Source organism: Notamacropus eugenii, chromosome X (assembly GCF_028372415.1).
Source record: "Notamacropus eugenii isolate mMacEug1 chromosome X, mMacEug1.pri_v2, whole genome shotgun sequence".
Lineage (NCBI taxonomy): Eukaryota > Metazoa > Chordata > Mammalia > Diprotodontia > Macropodidae > Notamacropus > Notamacropus eugenii.
Window position 1 is genome coordinate 14526246 of NC_092879.1, and position 18550 is coordinate 14544795.

An 18550-nucleotide genomic window follows, 5' to 3' on the forward strand; every position below is an offset into this window, starting at 1 on the left:
GAGCGCATTTGTGAAATATCTTAGAGAAAAATAAAATGAGAAGAAACCAAAATGTTTCTCTCTTCCTTACTAGGTGAACTCAGAGACTAGTACAGGGTAAATAAAATCCAGTTACATCTGTAGTTACAAAAACGGTTCTTTTTCTTGATGTCTATAAACATTTTCTCTGATCTATGGGTGCCTGATGACTTCTTACAAAGCGAAATTGTTAGGACGAGAAGGCAGAAAATCGATATTAGAACAAAGGAAAGAATGCGTGTCCCTGCTATCCCAGTTATTTACACTAAGTTCCAACTCTAACCCTTCTTTGTCAGTCTAATTCAGGCTGGATAAATAGAAGGGGAAGGACTTTTCTAATACCTCTCATACCCTACCCCCTGGCTCATCTCAGCTAATGCACTGCAGGTCAGGCATGGATGAGGTGTGGTAACTAATTGTCCCTTTGGAAGCATCCTAATACTTTATTCTCCAGCCTCCCCTGGCAACGTTTTGATTATTTCCCCTCTTGGTCCTCCTGTTATTACTCATAGTCTGAATACTATGGTTGCTACAGGATAGCATTGAGGGGAAACAGTGGTATCAAGTGATCCTTGCAGGAACGCCTAGGGTACCAGTGCAGGCTGTGCACTGGCCAGGACTGGGTGAAGGGTTAATGGAACATAAAGATAATCCCTATACATTTATGGGCCTGTGTGACTCCATATCTTCCTTTCTGTGTTCCCAGGTCTAAAGGCACACAGGTATTTTGCCCCATCAATCACAGAAGTCTTAGTCCTTTGAACTCTGATCTGGTTCACAGCTGTTACACATCAAGTGCTGAGTCAATTTGAGTCAATTAGGCACTGAGTCAGGAAGGTATTGCATCTTTTTTCATTAAGCCAGACAGGTGCTAGGCCAAGTAGGCTTTTAAGCCTTTCTGCATTGAGCCAGGCAGGTGCCAATTCTTTGTTTGAGAACTGTATATATTCTTGAAGATTTTGTTTTACCTGGGGGCTCATAAAGGGGAAGGGTGCTTCACATGAAATCTTTTTGATTTACCATATTAGGGACACTGAGTAGCTGGTATCAAGATTCCTCATTCACTTACTCCCCTCCAGTGAACGAGAACTCAGAAGTAGGTGCCCCAGTCTGGTGATGTATGTAAATATTTGCGTTATTCTGTTAAGCTTTGTGTTTCTATATTTCTGTAATGAGGTTTTATATCGTCCTTGTGTGCAGAATAAAGGTTGTTCTGGTTTGCTTTCGAGTGAAGATTGTTTATTAGGCTAATCTATTAGATCCTTAATATCTGCATCCATATACACATACGGCTGAAGAAATTTATAACAGTAGCTCATATGGCATTGACGATACACTGCCCTCTGTTCCTATCCTGCTGAGTGGTACCAGTGAGTGGTGGGAGCACCTCTAAAGCACCCAAAGTTTTAGAGAGCACGACTGGGATGAATTTCCTGACAGCTTTTGCATTCAGGGAGGGCGTCAACAAAGTGAGTATGTCTTTCGGTCTGACTCTGAAGCAGGAGAGAGCGGCTTCGGGAAAACCTCCACAAAGGCCAGCTGAGACACCCTCTCTCCAGACTGGTGGGTTCCCCAAGCCCCCAGGCGCCTGGGCACAGTCGACTGTCCCGGTGAGGCCGGGCTCCTCCAAGCTACAAGCCCTTCCTATAGGGCGACTGTCTGTAGACTCAGGGGCTCCAAGTTGAGGGGGCTTGCCAGTCAGCCGTCCTGAGGGCAGAATACGAATCGAAACTCCGCCCTCAGAGTCCAACCTGGACTACACCTTCCAGTTCTCCTCCTTCTGAGTCCTGCGGTTGCCGTAGCGACCACCACAGGTGAGGAGAATGGTGGATTCAACGTTCCAGACCCAGCACAGACAAAGGGACACATGACTCTCCCTGCCACCGCCCTCTCCGTCACCATGGTTATTACATGCTTGGATGACCTGCCTGGCTCACCTGGTCTTTGCAGGTCTCCTTTCCAGGTTCGCCTGGCCCCAAGGAGGGAAACTTGTCGGAATTCCTGTAGAGTGCAGTGAGTTGGACAATTGGCCAGGTGATCACCCGACCCGCTCAGGACATCAGGAGGTCCTGGGAACTCTGAAAGGCTAGTTGTGGCCCCTCCTTGTCTCTCGACAAGGGAATGTCTCTTTTTGCCCCCCAGTACCACCCGCTTCTTGGTCTACAGACGTTCCCTGGGCTCTGCCCACGCCCCAGCCCTGACCTTTCCCCGGGGCTTGGATCTAGTTTGGAGCCAAGAGGAGGGAACCCCAGCCACCGCTGAGTAGGGAGCCCAGATGGGGTGTAGGCGTCACTGCCCACCCCTGCCCTGGCCTGCTGAGGGAAGTGATGCTGAGGAGCCTGTGATCGTCCTTCTGTCGAAGTCGAGGTGGAGGAGGGTGGCAGGAGGGTCCAGTCAGCCTCAGTCAAGGCTGAAAATGAGGATGACTAAGACCAGGTCAGTCGGGGGGTTCGCTCCTAGGGTTACCAGTCCAGGTTCAGTAAGGGTAAGGAGGCTCGTGGCAGTGGGGAGCTGTGCTGAAGGCCAGATCCAAGCTTGAGAGAGGGTGTTGAGGGTTACTTTGAGAGATCCACGGGTACCCAGGCCTGGGACCCTCTCTGCTGTGGTATTACAGGCTGCCTGCTGAAGTATGGGGTGGACAAACATTCGGAATGTTCGACTAGGCCACACAAATTAAGGACTGGGTGGGTTTGAGACGGTTCAGATCTCACCCCTAGCACTGTCCCTCGATTAGTGTCTGTTTCCCGGGATCCTGTCTGCTGGGGAGGGATGGGCGGGGTGGGCCCACTGGGCTGGTGATCTGCTAGAAACGGTAATTAGTGGACCATCGCCACCAAGTTTTTGTCCGAAATCCTTAGGGAAACTCATTATCCAGTTATTGTCAGTTTAACGGTCTTTGGAGCCAAGAAGGTACGTTATGATCACTGTAAACTTTATGCAGTTTTGTGTCCTAGGAAGGGGAAGTGGGGTCCGATATGACGACACTTAGGCTAAATGGTCCTAATGTACCTAAAGCAGATGACAGTCACAAGGAGTGACCTTGAGACTGGATCAAGTTCTGGCTCTGCAGTTAACGTTCAACCAACACTCCCACCAGTTTGTAATCAATGTGGCTCCCTCATCACTGATGATGGAAATGTTATTTTATAGAGAACACACATGGGAGAGAAGATGACATGGTGGTCAGAAGAAGTAACGCAAGGACATTCTCAATGTCTCAAGAACTTTGGATTTGACTGTGCAAGAAGGGAGACACTGACACAGGACCACTCAGCATGGTGTGCTCCCATCAGAAAGTTTGTTGTGCTCTAGGAGCAAAGCAGAATTGAGACAGCAGAAAGTAAAGTAGGATGTGCAAATTTGGAGTATCCACCAGAAATATCCATGCGGAATATCTGTGCCCAACTTGTGGAGGAGCATTCTGGGCTCATACTGGCCTGATCAGCCAAAGTCGGACACACTAACACTTCACTTTATGATGGTGATGTGATTTTGATCCTCTTCTAAAACACAGGACAGCATCCATTACACTACTGAGGGCATAGAATAGAAAACTGATGTTGGGAGAGTGATGATGAGTGAAATAGAGAATGAAGCAAAATGACTTGATTACTGGCATACAGTAGGCCCTTAATTCATATTTGTTGAAATCTGGAAAAAGACAAGGAGGAAATTGTATGAATTACTTGATTAGACAAATGTAAGTCAAAACATCTTTGAGGTACCATATTACATTTGTCAGATTGGCTAACATGAAAAATAGGAAAATTATAAATGCTGGAGAAGATATGGGAAAATTGGAACACTAATGCATTGTTGGTGGAATTATGAACTGATACAATCACACTTCAGAGCAATTTGGAAATGTGGCCAAAGGGTCAAAACGTACGTACCCTTTGAGCCAGAAATGCCACTTCTAGAATTACATCCCAAATAAGTCATAAAAATGGGAAAAGGACCCAAATGTAAAAAAAAAAAATATTGATAGCAGCTCTTTTCGTGATGGCCAAGAACTGAATATTGAGGGGGTGCCAATCTTTTCGAAGTGGTTGAAGAAGTAGTGGCATATGAATGTAATGGAGTACTATTGGGCTGTAAGCAGTGATGAGCAGGCCGACTTCAGGAAAACCTGAAAAGACTTATATGAACTGATGCTTAGTGAAGGGAGCAGAACCAGGAGAACGTTGTACACAGTGACAGGCACATTGTTTGATGACTACCTTTTATTAACTTAGTTCTTCGCAAGAACACATGACCTATAACAACCACAAAGCCTCCTGATAAGAAATGCCATCCACATCTAGAGAAAGAAATATGGAGACTGAATGCAGATTGGAGCTTACTATTTGACCTCCTTTTTATTTTTTTTCTTTCTTTTGTTTCCTCCCATTTCTTCTAATTTTTCTGTACAACACGACTAATGTGAAAATCTGGTGAATTAAAATGCATTGAAATAAATAATATATATGTATATATATATGCATATAAAGTATATTTAATTAGAATATAGAGCCTATATCTGATTGCACACCTTGTTGAGGGGGGGATGGAAGTGGAGAGAATTTAAAACTTATGGAAGTGCATGTTGAAAACTAAAAGTAAATAAATTCATTTTTAAAAACAAAAGAATAGAAGGTCATTTCTTTTGTCCAGTAGGAGGTCATGGATGATTTGGAAGAGAGCAGTTACATTGGCGTCATGGAATTGGGAATCTGATTGTAAAGAGAAAAGGAGATCCTGGTTATTGCCAACGTAAAGGCCTCAGGTACAGACAAGTTTTCATGAATTTGACTGGTTCAGGATAGAAAGAAAAGGATGTTTTTCAGAACAGGGGACATTTGAGAGTATAGATAAGAGAGTGAAAGACTGAAGATGATAACAACGCTAAGGCCTGACGTTTGTGCAATTCTGAATATTGGGAGAGTTGTCTTTTTCATACCTGATCTCATGGAAGCCCCACAACCACCCTTTCAGGAAAGAACTTCTGGCATTCTGAAGTACCGCATTTTACAGATGAGGAAACTGAGTCTCAGGCTCTCTTCTCTCTCCTTGTGAACAAGAGGCAGTACAAGGGAAAGGGAAGTATCTGGACTTGTAGCCATCATACTTCGTTTTAAGCTTCGTTCTGCCAAGTATTCCCTGCATTGTTATAGTAAAAATAACATAAGTAGCCCCATTTTGTTTTTTAAACATTATTTATAAGTCACCTGGTTTTGGAGATTGCACAAGTTTACTGCCCCTCCTTACAGTCAGTTCACCCCAAGAATACCACTCTACCGTCTACCTGAATGGCTAGATCAACTCCACCAGTAAGAATACAGGAAGCTTAAGCCTTCATGCTGTTTATCACTCTCTCCACTTTGTGTATTAAACCCTATAGAAACTAGGGTTCAGGGCCTCTTGTACTGAAAGCTTTGGGCACGATTTGTTTCTGGAACTACATGCTTTGTTGAATAAATTGCTTGCCTGAATAATACTCATTTTTTTGTTTCAGTGTAACAGTATGTTCTTTGACCACTCATGGAGACCTGTCTTTTTATGTGTTTCCTACTTTGTAAGAGATTGAAGGGAGTGTGCAAACAAACAGACCTGGAATATGGGAGATACATTTGTAGGGTTTGTCCAGTGTTTTGGGTACGTGTAGAGTGACTGTCCAAAAGATGCCTGGGAAGACGGGTAGTAATCAGATTGTGGGGAGGCCCCTCTTCCCCCTTCCACTCGTCTCCCTCTTTCTCCTTCCCCTTCCTCCTCCCTTTCTTCTTTCCCCTTTTCTTTCCATTCCTTGCCTCCTAGAATTCTGAGCTTTTTCTAGGTTCCATGCCACATGAGCCTTTCCCTATCTGGGTACAGCTAGGCGGAGATGGAGTTGGAACTACGAGGAGGTTCAGGATCTTTTTGGATTCCTCCTGAAGCCTTCCTTTCTGATGGTGACTTTAAAGCTCCCAGGTGCATCTCCTCAGGAGATGGAGGTTTTCTTATGTTCTCTAGCCCAGTTTTCTGGGTTCCACTAGTTGCTCTTCATGGTAGCCTTCTTGATTGTACTTGCATTTAAAGAGCATCAAACAGTAAAGTTACTGGGATAAGTGGCCAACCTTAAACCCTCCAAGAATCTGGGACCCTCACCCTCCTTCCTTTACCTCGATCTGATATTGGGTTTGTGCAGCCCTTAGCCTGCCTGAAGAAGCAGTGTGTGACAGTGGACCTGGTGTAGGGAAGACCTAGCTTCCAGTCCTTTCTCTGCTGTTTCAACCTGGGGCTCGAGATTCAGAACTACAGGGGACCTTTGAGTACATGTAGTCTCCCTCTTCTTCCCCATTCCTCGAGTTCTCAAAAAAGGAGCTGATACCCAGGAAAGCTAAGTTCCTTTTCCAGTTGAGCCAGCCCTAGTCAGACCAGCCCTCCAACCCAGTCCTCTGCCTCCAGCCCAGAGCATATTCCTCTCTACCAAGGATACTTTCCTTAACATCCCAGATTCTAGCTTGGACTTGGGTTTGAGATGTAAGGCAGGAGCAGCTGGTGAGAGGGACCATAAATAAGATGTCCTATTTCTTTGCTAAAAAAGAAAGGAGACACCCCCTTTTCTAGTGTGCTGTATTCAGTCGTCGTCTGCACCTTAGCCGTGGGAGGGTTGGTGCACTTTCAGTACACAAACTCTTTCCATCTGAGGAAGGTAGCCACTCAGCTAGAATTATTCTGGTAGAGGAGTGCTTCAGATACTGAGCAACGATGAGCTACATTGTCTCTCCAACCGCAAATAAACCAATTGCGAGGAGCCTTTGTCTTTGTAGATTAGAGGCAAATCAGGCTTACTCTGGCATTTTGATGATGAAGCAATATCACTATAGCATCCATCTTTTCTAGAAATATTCAAACCATCACCACTTATTCTAGAATTTCATATTTAATTTGTTTCGATAACGTAATACATTTTCACGTTCCCCTATACTTAATAACTTAAAAAAAAAGCCAGACCTTAGCCTGCCATTGCTGTTCCAGTCTTTTTCGAAGAAATAATATATCCTGATTAAACGCTTTAAATATGAAGATCTTTATAGTCTTTCATTATCCTTGTGTTAATGGGAATACTTTTTGGGAAAAGGTAACTATCCCTTTGATGGAGGTGAATACACAACCTGACAAATGTATAAGATGGGTTTTGTTCACTGTTAGAAATTCTTCTACATAGTATAAAGAGAGCTCATTCTAGACATGGTCTCATTATTGTCACTCTTAGGTGCATGAGTTGATGTTTACTTTGCATGGAGTAATGTGGCTGAATCTGGGCCTAAAAACACACACACCAACACTATGGGAAGTTGTGAAAATATGCCCCCTCTCTTCATCATTACCACCTATACTATCTATTGTGTGCCAGGAACGATGGTAATTACTCTGCAATTACCATCTCATTTGATCCTCACAACCACCCAGGGATATAGATGCTGTTATTATCCCTATTTATTCCAGTGGAGGGCATGAGGCAAAGGATGCTTTTAGTGACTTGCCCTGGGTAAAATAGCTAGGAAGTGTCTGAGGCTAAATTTGACACCATTCCCAGGGCTCTATTCACCGACCCACCCAGCTGCCACTATCCTGCCAGAAGTGTGATTACAACACATGCTTCCATGTAGACCATGTGGGTGTATGATGGAATGAACCCTAAAAGTCACCAAAGCACAACATCTTTCCACATGTACTAGTAGTAAGCCCATGTCTTGGTATTTCTGTCTATTTTCATACATCTCAGTATGGCGATCAAACGTTTCTTAGTTCTGAGTACCTATAATTTCCTATTCAAAGTAGAGAAACTTTTCAGAGCAATTACTTTTCTTGTTCCTCACATAAGGGCTCTCAATCTCCATTTAAAAACAAAAGTTCACTGATGTCTTTGGTTTTATACACCATCAAGGTTTAGCCCAATTTCTTCCCCCTCCCTGTTCCAGAGAGCAATATGACAAATAGTACATAACAGAGTATGCTATCAGTTTATTTTTCTTGTCTTGCTGCTGTTGCTAACAATTCTACAGTATCAAAGAGCATAGAGAAGAGCGTGGGCATCCTTGTTTTTTTCCCATTCCTTTTGAAAAGATTCTGGTGTGTCTGCATTGCATAGGATCATTGCTTTTGGTTTCCGACTCTTTTAACGACATTAAAAATCCCTCCATGCCTGTACTCTGTAGGGTTTATGGCACACGAGTATTATACTTTGTCAAAGGTTTCTATGCTTCCAGTGAGACAATCATGTGGCTTAGGTTATTTTCATTTTTACAATGGTGAACTACTCTGCGTATCATCCTAATGTGTATCCATCCTTGCATCCCTGCTATAAAATCAACGTGATCATTATCAATGTCTTCTTGGGTGATTGACTGTAGTCTGACAGAATCAGTTTTCATGAATGATATCGGCATCTAATTCATCTATGCTTTATCTTTCCATGGGTTAAGTATTAGGAGCACATTTGTCTCACAAAAAAATTCTTGTAGGGTGCATTCTTTCTCAATTTTTGAGAATAATTTGTATTGTATGGGTGCTAAATGTTCTTTGAAACACTTGATAAAATTCTCTGAAACCACAACAACCAAGACGTTTTCCCCCTTCCTCTTTGGTAGTTCCTCTACAGTAAATTCTATTGCTTTTTTATGAGATAGGGTTTTTAAGATGTCCCCTTGGTCTCCGTTGGTTTGGTATTTGGTACTTTTGAACATGTTTCTCTTTTTCTTTGTATTCTCTGGTTTGTTTGTTTGTTTTGCTTTTACAGTTATACCTGTAACTGATTATTCTTTTAATTACTTCTGGTTTTGTCGTGGTTTTCTCTTACTCTAGCATCAGGCACTGTGCTAAGTGCTGGGGATGTGAAAGGAAAAAAAAAAGATCGTCTCTCTTCTCCACGATATTGCAATGTATTGGAAGAAAATTACGTGGAATAAGTGGGCTGGGGAAATCGGTAGCCAGAGCACAGTGCAAAGAGTGCCGCTGGTGGGACATGAGGAGATAGCTGACCTGGGAGCCCACTTTACATGGACGAGTTCCTTGCTCCACACTATAGCCCCCACTCACAGAGTACTGTGACATTTTGAACACCAAAGCAGGTGAAGTCTCCCTGGATAGTGAGTATCCTGATAGGAAGTTTCCTGGGGCTTAGTGGTATCCAAGGAATGCAGGATTGTGGGAAATTTCAGTAGTAGCTTATTTTCAAATTACCAGCTTTTAGTTACCCTCTCTTTAGAGATTTCTTTGTCTTTTGGTTCGTTTCCAATTGATGTCCACTAATTTCTAATATCTCTTCCTGTGTGCTTATTTTAAGCTTCTATCTTTATTTTCCAATTGTCTAACTGTATATTCAGTTCACTAATCTTCTCTTTTTCTATGTTTGTAGCGTCATCATTTTCTCCCTGAGGACTGATTTGGCAGCATCTCAAAAATTTGGGTATGTTCTTCAACTGAGATCATTTTTTCATATAATTATTAACACTTTCTTTCATTTGTTATTTTACTCAAACTTTAGAATTTCCTTGTTGTCTTCATGTGGAACTGCATATTTTTTAGGATCCTGAAATGGAGAATAGTCTTCTTTTCCATTTTGGTGTGTAAAATATGTTTTTTTTCCCGCAACTACTGCTATGTTATGTTTTTTCCAGTTATATGCTAAGAGAGTTTTCAACGTTCACGTTTACAAGATTTTGAGTTCCAAAGTTTGTTTGTTTTTTCTCCCTCCCCAAAGTGGCAGGCAATCTGATACAGGCTATATATGTACAATCATATTAAACAAAATTCCACATTGGTCATGTTGCGAAAGAAAAACCAGGAGAAATGGAAAAAAAAAACCATGAGGACAGAAAAAGAGAGAAAATAACATGTGTTGATCCGTAAAAACAAAATTACTATACAGGATTAAACAATTAAGCCTATAAAAATAAACATTTTTTTCTTTGCATTATTGAGAAGAGCTGAGTCTATCAAAGTTGGTCACTGCGCAGTGTTGATGTTACTATCTTCATTGTTCTCCCATTTCTGCTCATTTCTCTTAGCATCGATTCATGTACATCTCTCCAGGTTTTTCTTCTCACTGTTTCCTATAGAACAATGATATTCCATTACATTCATTGACCACAACTTATTCAGTCATTCGACAATTTACGTTTATACACTCAATGTGCAATTCTTTGCCACCACAAAAACAACTGCTGTGAATGTTTTTGTAGACGTGGGTGCTTTTTTCTTTTTTATGATCTCTTTAGGATACAGACCTAGCAGTGTTATTGCTGGATCAAAGCTGTGCCCTTTGGTCATAGTTGCAATTTACTCTCCAGAATGTCTTGATCAGTTGGAAACGCCGGCAACAATGCTTTAGTGTTCCAATTTTCCCACATCTTTTCCCACTTTTATCATTTTCCCTTTGTATCATATTAGCCAATCTGATAGGTAGGAGGTGGTACCTCAAAGTTGTTTTAATTTGCATTTCTCCAATCAGTGGCGATTTAGAGCTTTTTCTATATGATTGTACATAGCTTTAATTTCTTTATCTGAAAACTACCTCTTCACAATGTTGGTCTTTTAACAATTGGGGAATGACTAATATTCTTATATATTTGACTCATTTCTCTATATGTTTTAGAAACGAAGACTTTTGTCAAAGACTATGATTTTAAAAACTGTTTCCTAGCTTTGTGCTTCTCTCCTAATCTTGGCTGCATTAGCATTGTTTGTGTAACAGCTTTTAAATTTAAAGCGTAGCAACCATAACTGTGAATGTGGGTGGAATGGACTTTCCATATAACTAAAGTGGATGGCAAAGTGGATTAAAAACCAGAATCCTACAATATGTTGTTTACAGGAAACATATCTGAAGCAAGAGATACACACAACACAGAAGAAAGGTAAAAGTCTGGAGCAGAATATATTTTGCTTCAGCTGAACTGAAAAAAAATCAGGGATAGCAATTCTGATTTTAGACAAAGCAAAAGCAAAGTTAGATCGAAGTAAAAGAAATAAGGAAGAGATAAGTAAGCAAACTACATCTTGCTTAAAGTTACCATACACAATGAAGTAATATCAGTACTAAACATATATGTGCGAAGTGGTATAGCATCCAAATTCTGAGAAAAGTTAAGTGAGTTACATGAATAAATAAACAGCAGAATTACACTAGTGGGAAATCTCAGCCTTTTCCTCTCAGAACCAGATAATGATAACCATAAAACAAAGAAGAAGCTAAGATGATAAGACACCTACACAAAAACTGATCATGTCGTAGGGCACAAAATCCTCACAATCAAATGCAAAAAGGCAGAAATATTAAATGCATCCTTTCAGATCATGATACGATAAAAATAACATGTAATAAAGCAATCTGGAAATCTGTTTTAACAGAAGTAGCACATCTCTTCTTTAGCCACCACTTCCTAAAATGCAGTATTTTGCCAAGATGTCTTGAAGTACTTTCATTTCAGAGGATATATGAACTCTGCTAGGCAAAAGTTCTTTAGGTTCAATTAATAAACAGTTCTTTACTACATACTCACAATGTACTCTATAGAACCTCATTTTGGTGGTAAATGTACAGCAATTTATGTAACAAAAATAAAGAATTCTGCAATAGAAAAATTATAGGTCTTCCTCTATCCAAATCTCCACAAGAAAAAAAAAATGACATTTCCAAGTCTATACCTCAATTATTCTGCTCCCAGCATTCTCTCTGACCATTTTCCATGCCTGGATCTCTCTCCTTTCTCACCTCCAACTCCTGGCTTCCCTCTGGTCTCTCCTCAACTCGCACTTTCAGCAAGAGGTCTTTACCTCGGAGACTTACCTATGAGATTCTCCCTAATTCATCCAATATATATATATATATCTTATTTGTACAGTTTTTGTTCCTTGTAAGGACTATTTTCTGTTCTTTGCATCCCCAGTGTTTTAGCACAGTGCCAGAGACATAGTAGACACTTAATTACAATTGCTGTCTTGACTGACTTCAGAAACGTTAAAAACATCCAAGATGTTCTCCTGGTTCTATATACTCCATCCTACATTCATTCAACCAAGTTTTCTCAGATTTTTCTGAAAGCAATGTAATCATAATTTTTTTTAAAGCATGATACCATTTTGTCACAGTTACATACCAAAACTTGTTCAGCTATTCTACAAATGATGGGAGTCCCCTTGATTTCCCATTCTCTGCCACCACAATAAGAGCTGCTATAAATATTTAATGCACTCTGGGTCCTTTTCCTTTTATATCTTTCGGATACAGGACTAATAGCGGTATTTCTGCGTCAAACGGTATTCATAGCTTTATAGTCCTTTGGCTATGGCTCCAAATTGCTCTTCAGAATGGTTGGATCAGTTCACAACTCTACCAGCAGTGCATTAACGTCCCAGCTTTCCCACATCCTCGCAATAATTTATCATTTTCCTTTTCTGTTTTATTAAATAGGTGTTAGGTGTGTACCATAGACTTGTTTTAATGTGCATTTGTTTAAACCAATAGAGAGTTAGAGCATTTATATATATATATATATATATATATATATATATATATATATATATATATATATATATAAACAGAGAAGAGAGGCTGCGTTAAATCAGAAGAGATGATATCTTCAAAAAAAATAAAACAAAATAAAAATTAAGGGGTGAGGGAAGAAAATACTGGGAGAATAAAGGGAGAAAGGGAATGGGGCAGGCTATAACTCATAAAAGAGATAAGAAAAATCTTGTTCAATGGAGGAGAAAAGGTAGAAGAGGAGAGGTGGAAAGTGAAGCTTACTCTCTTCACATATGGCTTAAAGAGCGAATAACATGCTCACTTAATTTAGCATGAAAATCTATCTTACACTACAGGAAAGTAGGGGAGTAGGTGACAAGTGGGGTGAGGGAAATGGTAGAAGGGGGAGCAAATGGGAGAAGGGAGTAACTAGAAATAAATGCTTTTGTGAAGGTACAAGGTCAGATAAGGGAATAATAAAATAAGTGGTGATAGAGTAGGACAGAGGGTAATAGAGTTAGTATTACACAGCATGATTATTATGGAAGTTTTTTGCAAAACGACACATATTTAGTCTGTATTGAATTGCTTACCTTCCCAGTGGGGATGGGTAGGGAGGGAGGGAGGGAGAGAAGTTGGAATTCAAAGTATTAGAAACGAATACTGAGAATTATTATTGCATATAACCAAGAAATAAGAAACACAGGTGATAGGGTATAGAAATTTATCTTTCCCTACAAGAAAAGAGAGAAGATGTGGATAAGGGAAGGGTGGGCGGTGATAGAAGTGAGGGTACATTGAAGGAAGGGGTCATCGGAATGCAAGGTATTAGGGAGTTTGGGGAGGGGAGAGATGGGGAGAAAAATTGGACATGTTACAAAGTGATGTAAAAGCAATTAGTATTAAAACAATTAACTGAATTGGTTACTGAGACCAAACCAAAGGCATATTTAGTTTGGAGAAAAGAATTTTAGTCTAAATGTCCTAGCGGCAGGTAACTTCAGGTAAAATTTGGCATTGATGGAAAAGTTAACTTGGGTCTGGTTTTCTTACTTTGACTATTCAGTGGCAGAGAATTATTGGGCAGTGGATCTCTGAGCCTGATGTGCTTTTGGGGTCAAAGTCTCCCAGTTTCTGCTTTCTTCTCTACCTGCTCCTTGATGAGGTCAAAGTCTAGGGCCCATGAAGACTCCTTACCCTAATCTGCCACTCCTAATTAAGCACAGATCCCTGTCTCAGTCTCTCACTGGGTCTATGACCTAGCCCTCAGTAGCAAGGAGTGCATTCTCTAGTGGGACCATGATACTTCCATAGGAACGAGGTCGAGGCCTCCAAGTAGGCCTGAGCAGTATCTCTTCTCACCCTAGTGAACAATTATCTACAGGCTCTCATTGAGCCTGAATGATAGAAAGGTCCACAAAGCTTAATAAGGTCTAGAGTCTCTCTTCATGGTCGCCAGACCTCTCAGTTACGGCTGACCTATCCTGACTTGAACTGGAGAATGACTCAGTCTGATTTTGTTCTTGTATTTTACATTCAGTACTCAGGCTGGTACATTTTCGTTGTCTTTGTGGTTTGTTCATGGGGTCGAGTTTGTCTGTCCTTCTTCCTGCTGCTCTACCATCTCAGCTGGTCTCTTCTCTTCATATTGTCATAACTCTATCAGGAAGTTCCTTTACCCTCTTGCAATAGTAGATAATTGATACAGGAGTGCTGGAATAATCGTTAATTAATGTTGGAAGAATGATTACAGCTTTTCCATTAACGCTTATCATCTGTTCCACTGGCATTCTCAATCCCATTTAAAAAAAATTATTTGTGTTACTATTTTAATGATGTTTTTTTTTGAGGGGCCAACAATCACTTGAATTAAGCACATATATCATTTATTTAGTTCAGGGTAAAAATTGGGCACCATGACCTACAGAAAAAATACAAAGGGGTAAACATCAACAGACAGGGCTTCCAACTCTCTTACAATAAGCAATACATAACGCATATACCAGAGAGAGAAGCACCAACGTCTTCGTTATCAAAGCCAAGGGGCTCCTTAGCTGCTTCCCAGAGTCTCATACGGCCAAACACGTCCAATGTATAAGCCACAAAACACAACCTTACCTCAGAGTGCTTATACAATTTTCAGAGCTAGAGGACAGGACCCTCTAAACTAGTGTCTCAGAAATATTTTTTGTCATTTCCATATTATTATTTTTACTTTATTTTTAAAATTTATTTTCAGTGCTTTACAATCTCTAACATATAACTTAGATTTTGTCCCCTCCTTCTCCCTTTTTCCCCCTTACCTCCCTCCTCCCTCATGAGACTGCATACAGTTTTATGTAGGTTCTACACATGCATTCTTATTTAGCACATTTTCACCCGTCATGTTACATAGAAGAATTAAAATGAATGGGGGAAATCATATGAGAAACCAAAACGTAAATCAAAAGAAAATGTTCTGATGCATTCTGTTATTGAATTCCATAGTTCTTTCTCTGCACCTGGAAGGCATTTTGCCTTAAAAGACCATTGAGAACTTTCTAAGTTTTGTACTGCAAAGAAGTTCTAAGTCTATCAGAAAAAATCCTCCCACACTGTGGTTGCTGCTGTGTACAATGTTCTGATTCTGCTCCTTTCACTCACCATCAGATCATATAAGTTTTTCTAGGCCTCTGTGAAGTCTTCCTGTGCATCATTTCTTATAGCACAGTAGTCAGTTATATTTATGTTACATTATTTATTCAGGCACTCTCCAAATGATGGGCGCCCCCTTGATTTCCAGTGTTTGCACACCATAATGAGTGCTGCTATAAATATTTTTGTACGTGTGGGACCCTTTCCCATTTTTATGATCTCTTGGGGATATACTCTTAGAAGTGGTCTTGCTGGCTCAAAGGGTATGCACAATTTGTAGCCCTTTGGGCATAGCTCCAAATTGCGCTCCAGAAAGGTTGGATCAGCTCACAGCTCCACCAACAATGAATTAGTGTTCCAACTCTCACATTTTCTCCAACATTTATCATCTCCCTGTTTTGTCACATTAGACAATCTGATAGGTGTTATGTAGTATCTCAGAGTTGTTTTGATTTGTATCTCTCTAATCCATAGGGATTTAGGGCATTTTTCCATATGACTAGAGATATCTTTAATTTCTTCCTCTGAAAAGTGACTGTTCATATCCTCTGACCATTTATTAATTGAGGAATTTGCCAATATTTTAAAGTATGCCTTTGATAATTTGATCACCATGGCATTGAAGGTATAAACTGACTTTGGTAGTACAGCTAGGATCTGACTAGTGTGAGAAATGAAAGTCATGCAGTGGGATGCTTTGGAATTTGCACTATTTGTAGGTACAGTGATGTAAAATAGAGTAAATTGGTCCCAGCTCAGTCACATATGCACGGAAAATTCACAGAGTGTGACCACTTCATGAAATTTTTTCATTGCATTGATCTGGACCTAAGTTACATTGTCGTTTCTGTTAGACTGGTACAGCTCAGCCAGAAGCATGCAAAGTTTCTCCAATTATTTAAACTTTTTCTTTGTTACTTCAAGGGTTATTTTGTAACTGAATCACTAGACATCTGTTCTGTGCTTTGGCAGATAGATTTTCAGACACCTCATTCTTCTTGAATATATCTGGAATGGGATTTCCCTGTAATGGCCTCCTGTTTGTTACTATTTAGAAATGCTGCTAATACTTGAGTGTTTATTGTGTAGGCTACATCTTTGCTGAAGCTGTTAATGGTCTATATTTGTATCTTTTCTGATTCTCTAGGATTTTCCAGAGAAACTGGAATATTTTCAGTGCACTGTTCTGGCTCAGCCAGAAGTCATGGGCTCCTTTTCCTCACATGTTAAGGGACAAGAAGGAGTCAGAATAGCTGTAAACAGGACATTTCCATTGCATGTCATCATGCCTTTCTGTAAGTAGTCTCTCCAGCCTTTCCCACATGTACATACAGCAGGCAGGACGTGCTGCCCTAGGTTTTTGGAAGGAGTTGCCACTGGCTATCTCCCTAGTACACTAAGATGGTAGGATAAGAATAATTAGGTTTTAAAGATCCATATCTATATCTCCCCATATTGTGGTTGTTCAATCATTGTTCAGTCATATCCAACTCTCCATGACCCCATTTGGGGTTTTCTTCAGTGAGACAATGGAGTCGTTTTCCATTTCGTTCTCCAGCATACATATATGCATGTGTATATGTATGTTTGTGTGTGAGTGTGTATGTGTGGAGAGAGAGAGAGAGAGAGAGAGAGAGAGAGAGAGAGAGAGAGAGAGAGAGAGAGAGAGAGAGAGGAGAAAGGGGGGGGAGGTCAGAGGTGGATGTACACGTATTAATACGTATTTGTATATATACATAAGTATATATGCACATACATACTCCCTAACCAGAAGCATGTTCTATTGTGAGCACATGCAGAGGCAGTGGAAAGAAGGCTCAGATTAGATAAAAGAGCTGAATACCCCCCAGCTCCTGGTTTCTGGAAGTTTTTTTTATTCCCTTTTGCAGCAACCTTACAGTTTCCTATCACAATGCTGCAGCTTTCTGCTGGGATTTTTGTAGATTGTTGAAGGTGCTTTTCTGTAGAGTGTCTACTCTGTCTTCACTATGATTTCATATGCTCTTCATAAGCTTTCAATGCAGATGTGGTTTTGGGCACAAATTTTTCCTGATCTTGAAATAGTTCGAAATGTCGTCCTTGATCTATCAGGCATGAGGGTGGGAATGAGACAAAGAGAATCTCTCTCCCCCACGAACAATTCCCTCTTAGAGCTTTAGCTGAAGCTTCTCCACCCTTAGGCTGTCTTGCCACTGGGATGCTGAGTACCATACTATCTTGCTGTTTCTATCCAACCTCCACAGGGCGGGATCAACTCTTCAATCAGTCCCAGTTTCCTCCCCAGGTGGTTTCCATCTAGCTTAAAGGTTTGATTAATTGGTTCAGCAGAGATCTGCAGCTTGTCCATGCCTCTGACTGACTGGCTCAGTGGAGAAGCATGGGCCTTCTATATTTGACTGGAGAGGGATGGGTGGAACCCTTTATATGAATATAGTGAAGAAAATCAGATTCATTTATTGTTGTTTATGCCTGAAAATATTTCTTCCTTCTGAATGTACAGGACATTACTTCTGTGGCAAGAGGCAGAAAGCATGTTTTATCATCAGTCTTCTGGAGTTATCATTGATCATTTTAATACATATCTGTAATGATCTTGAATTTTGTTGCCTTGTCATTGGGTAGGAGATGGGGTAGGAGGATGGAAAGAATTTCGAACAGGAAAAAGAGAAAAAATGAAAGTCTCAGTGCTGTAAAAACAAATATATAAAAATAAAATGTAATGTATTTTAATAATAAAGAGCAAGTGTGACCAGTTTCCCTTTCTGAGTGAGCTTTGTGTTCTCAGACAAATACTAATTCTGTGGTCTAAGACTGTAATTCTAATTCTGTGTTCCAAGACCTTAATTCTAATTCTGTGTTCTAAGAGTTTTCATTCTAATTTTGCATTCTACCACTAATTCTAATTCTGTGTGGTTTTAGTTCTAATTCTGTGTTCTACAACTCATTCTAATTATATTTTCTAGGACTAATTCTGATTCTCGCTTCTTAGACTTTCAATGTAATTCCATATTCGAAGATTTAATTATAATTCTGTGTTATAAGATTAATTCTAATTCTGTATCTGAAGACTTTAATGAAACAACCTATAGATTCTTACTTTCTTGGTGAAAACGTATTTTCTTATGTCATTGTTAACATGGAAGATCAAAACATTTAAGCAGAATACGAAAACAAATTCAACGTTCCTGTATCCAAGCCTCCAAGAAAAAAAAAAACTAATTGTCTCAAGTCATGGAAGATCTAAAAAAGGATTTTGAAAAGCAAGTAAGAGAAGTAGTGGAAAAATTGGAAATAGAAATGAGAGTGATACAAGAAAATCATGAAAAACAAATCAATGACTTGCTAAAAGAAACAAAAAAATGCTGAAGACAATAACAGCTTTTAAATGAGACTAACCCAAATGGTAAA

General features: G+C 40.2%; 1 long non-coding RNA gene across 1 annotated transcript; it reads left to right on the forward strand.

The window, feature by feature from the left end:
- The first annotated feature begins 1956 nt into the window (after positions 1-1956).
- On the forward strand, positions 1957-17885 carry LOC140515203 (uncharacterized). The gene is made up of 4 exons (XR_011970894.1): positions 1957-2454; positions 9398-9448; positions 16290-16437; positions 17643-17885. It is a non-coding gene; the product is annotated as an uncharacterized lncRNA (long non-coding RNA).
- Positions 17886-18550: the final 665 nt, after the last annotated feature.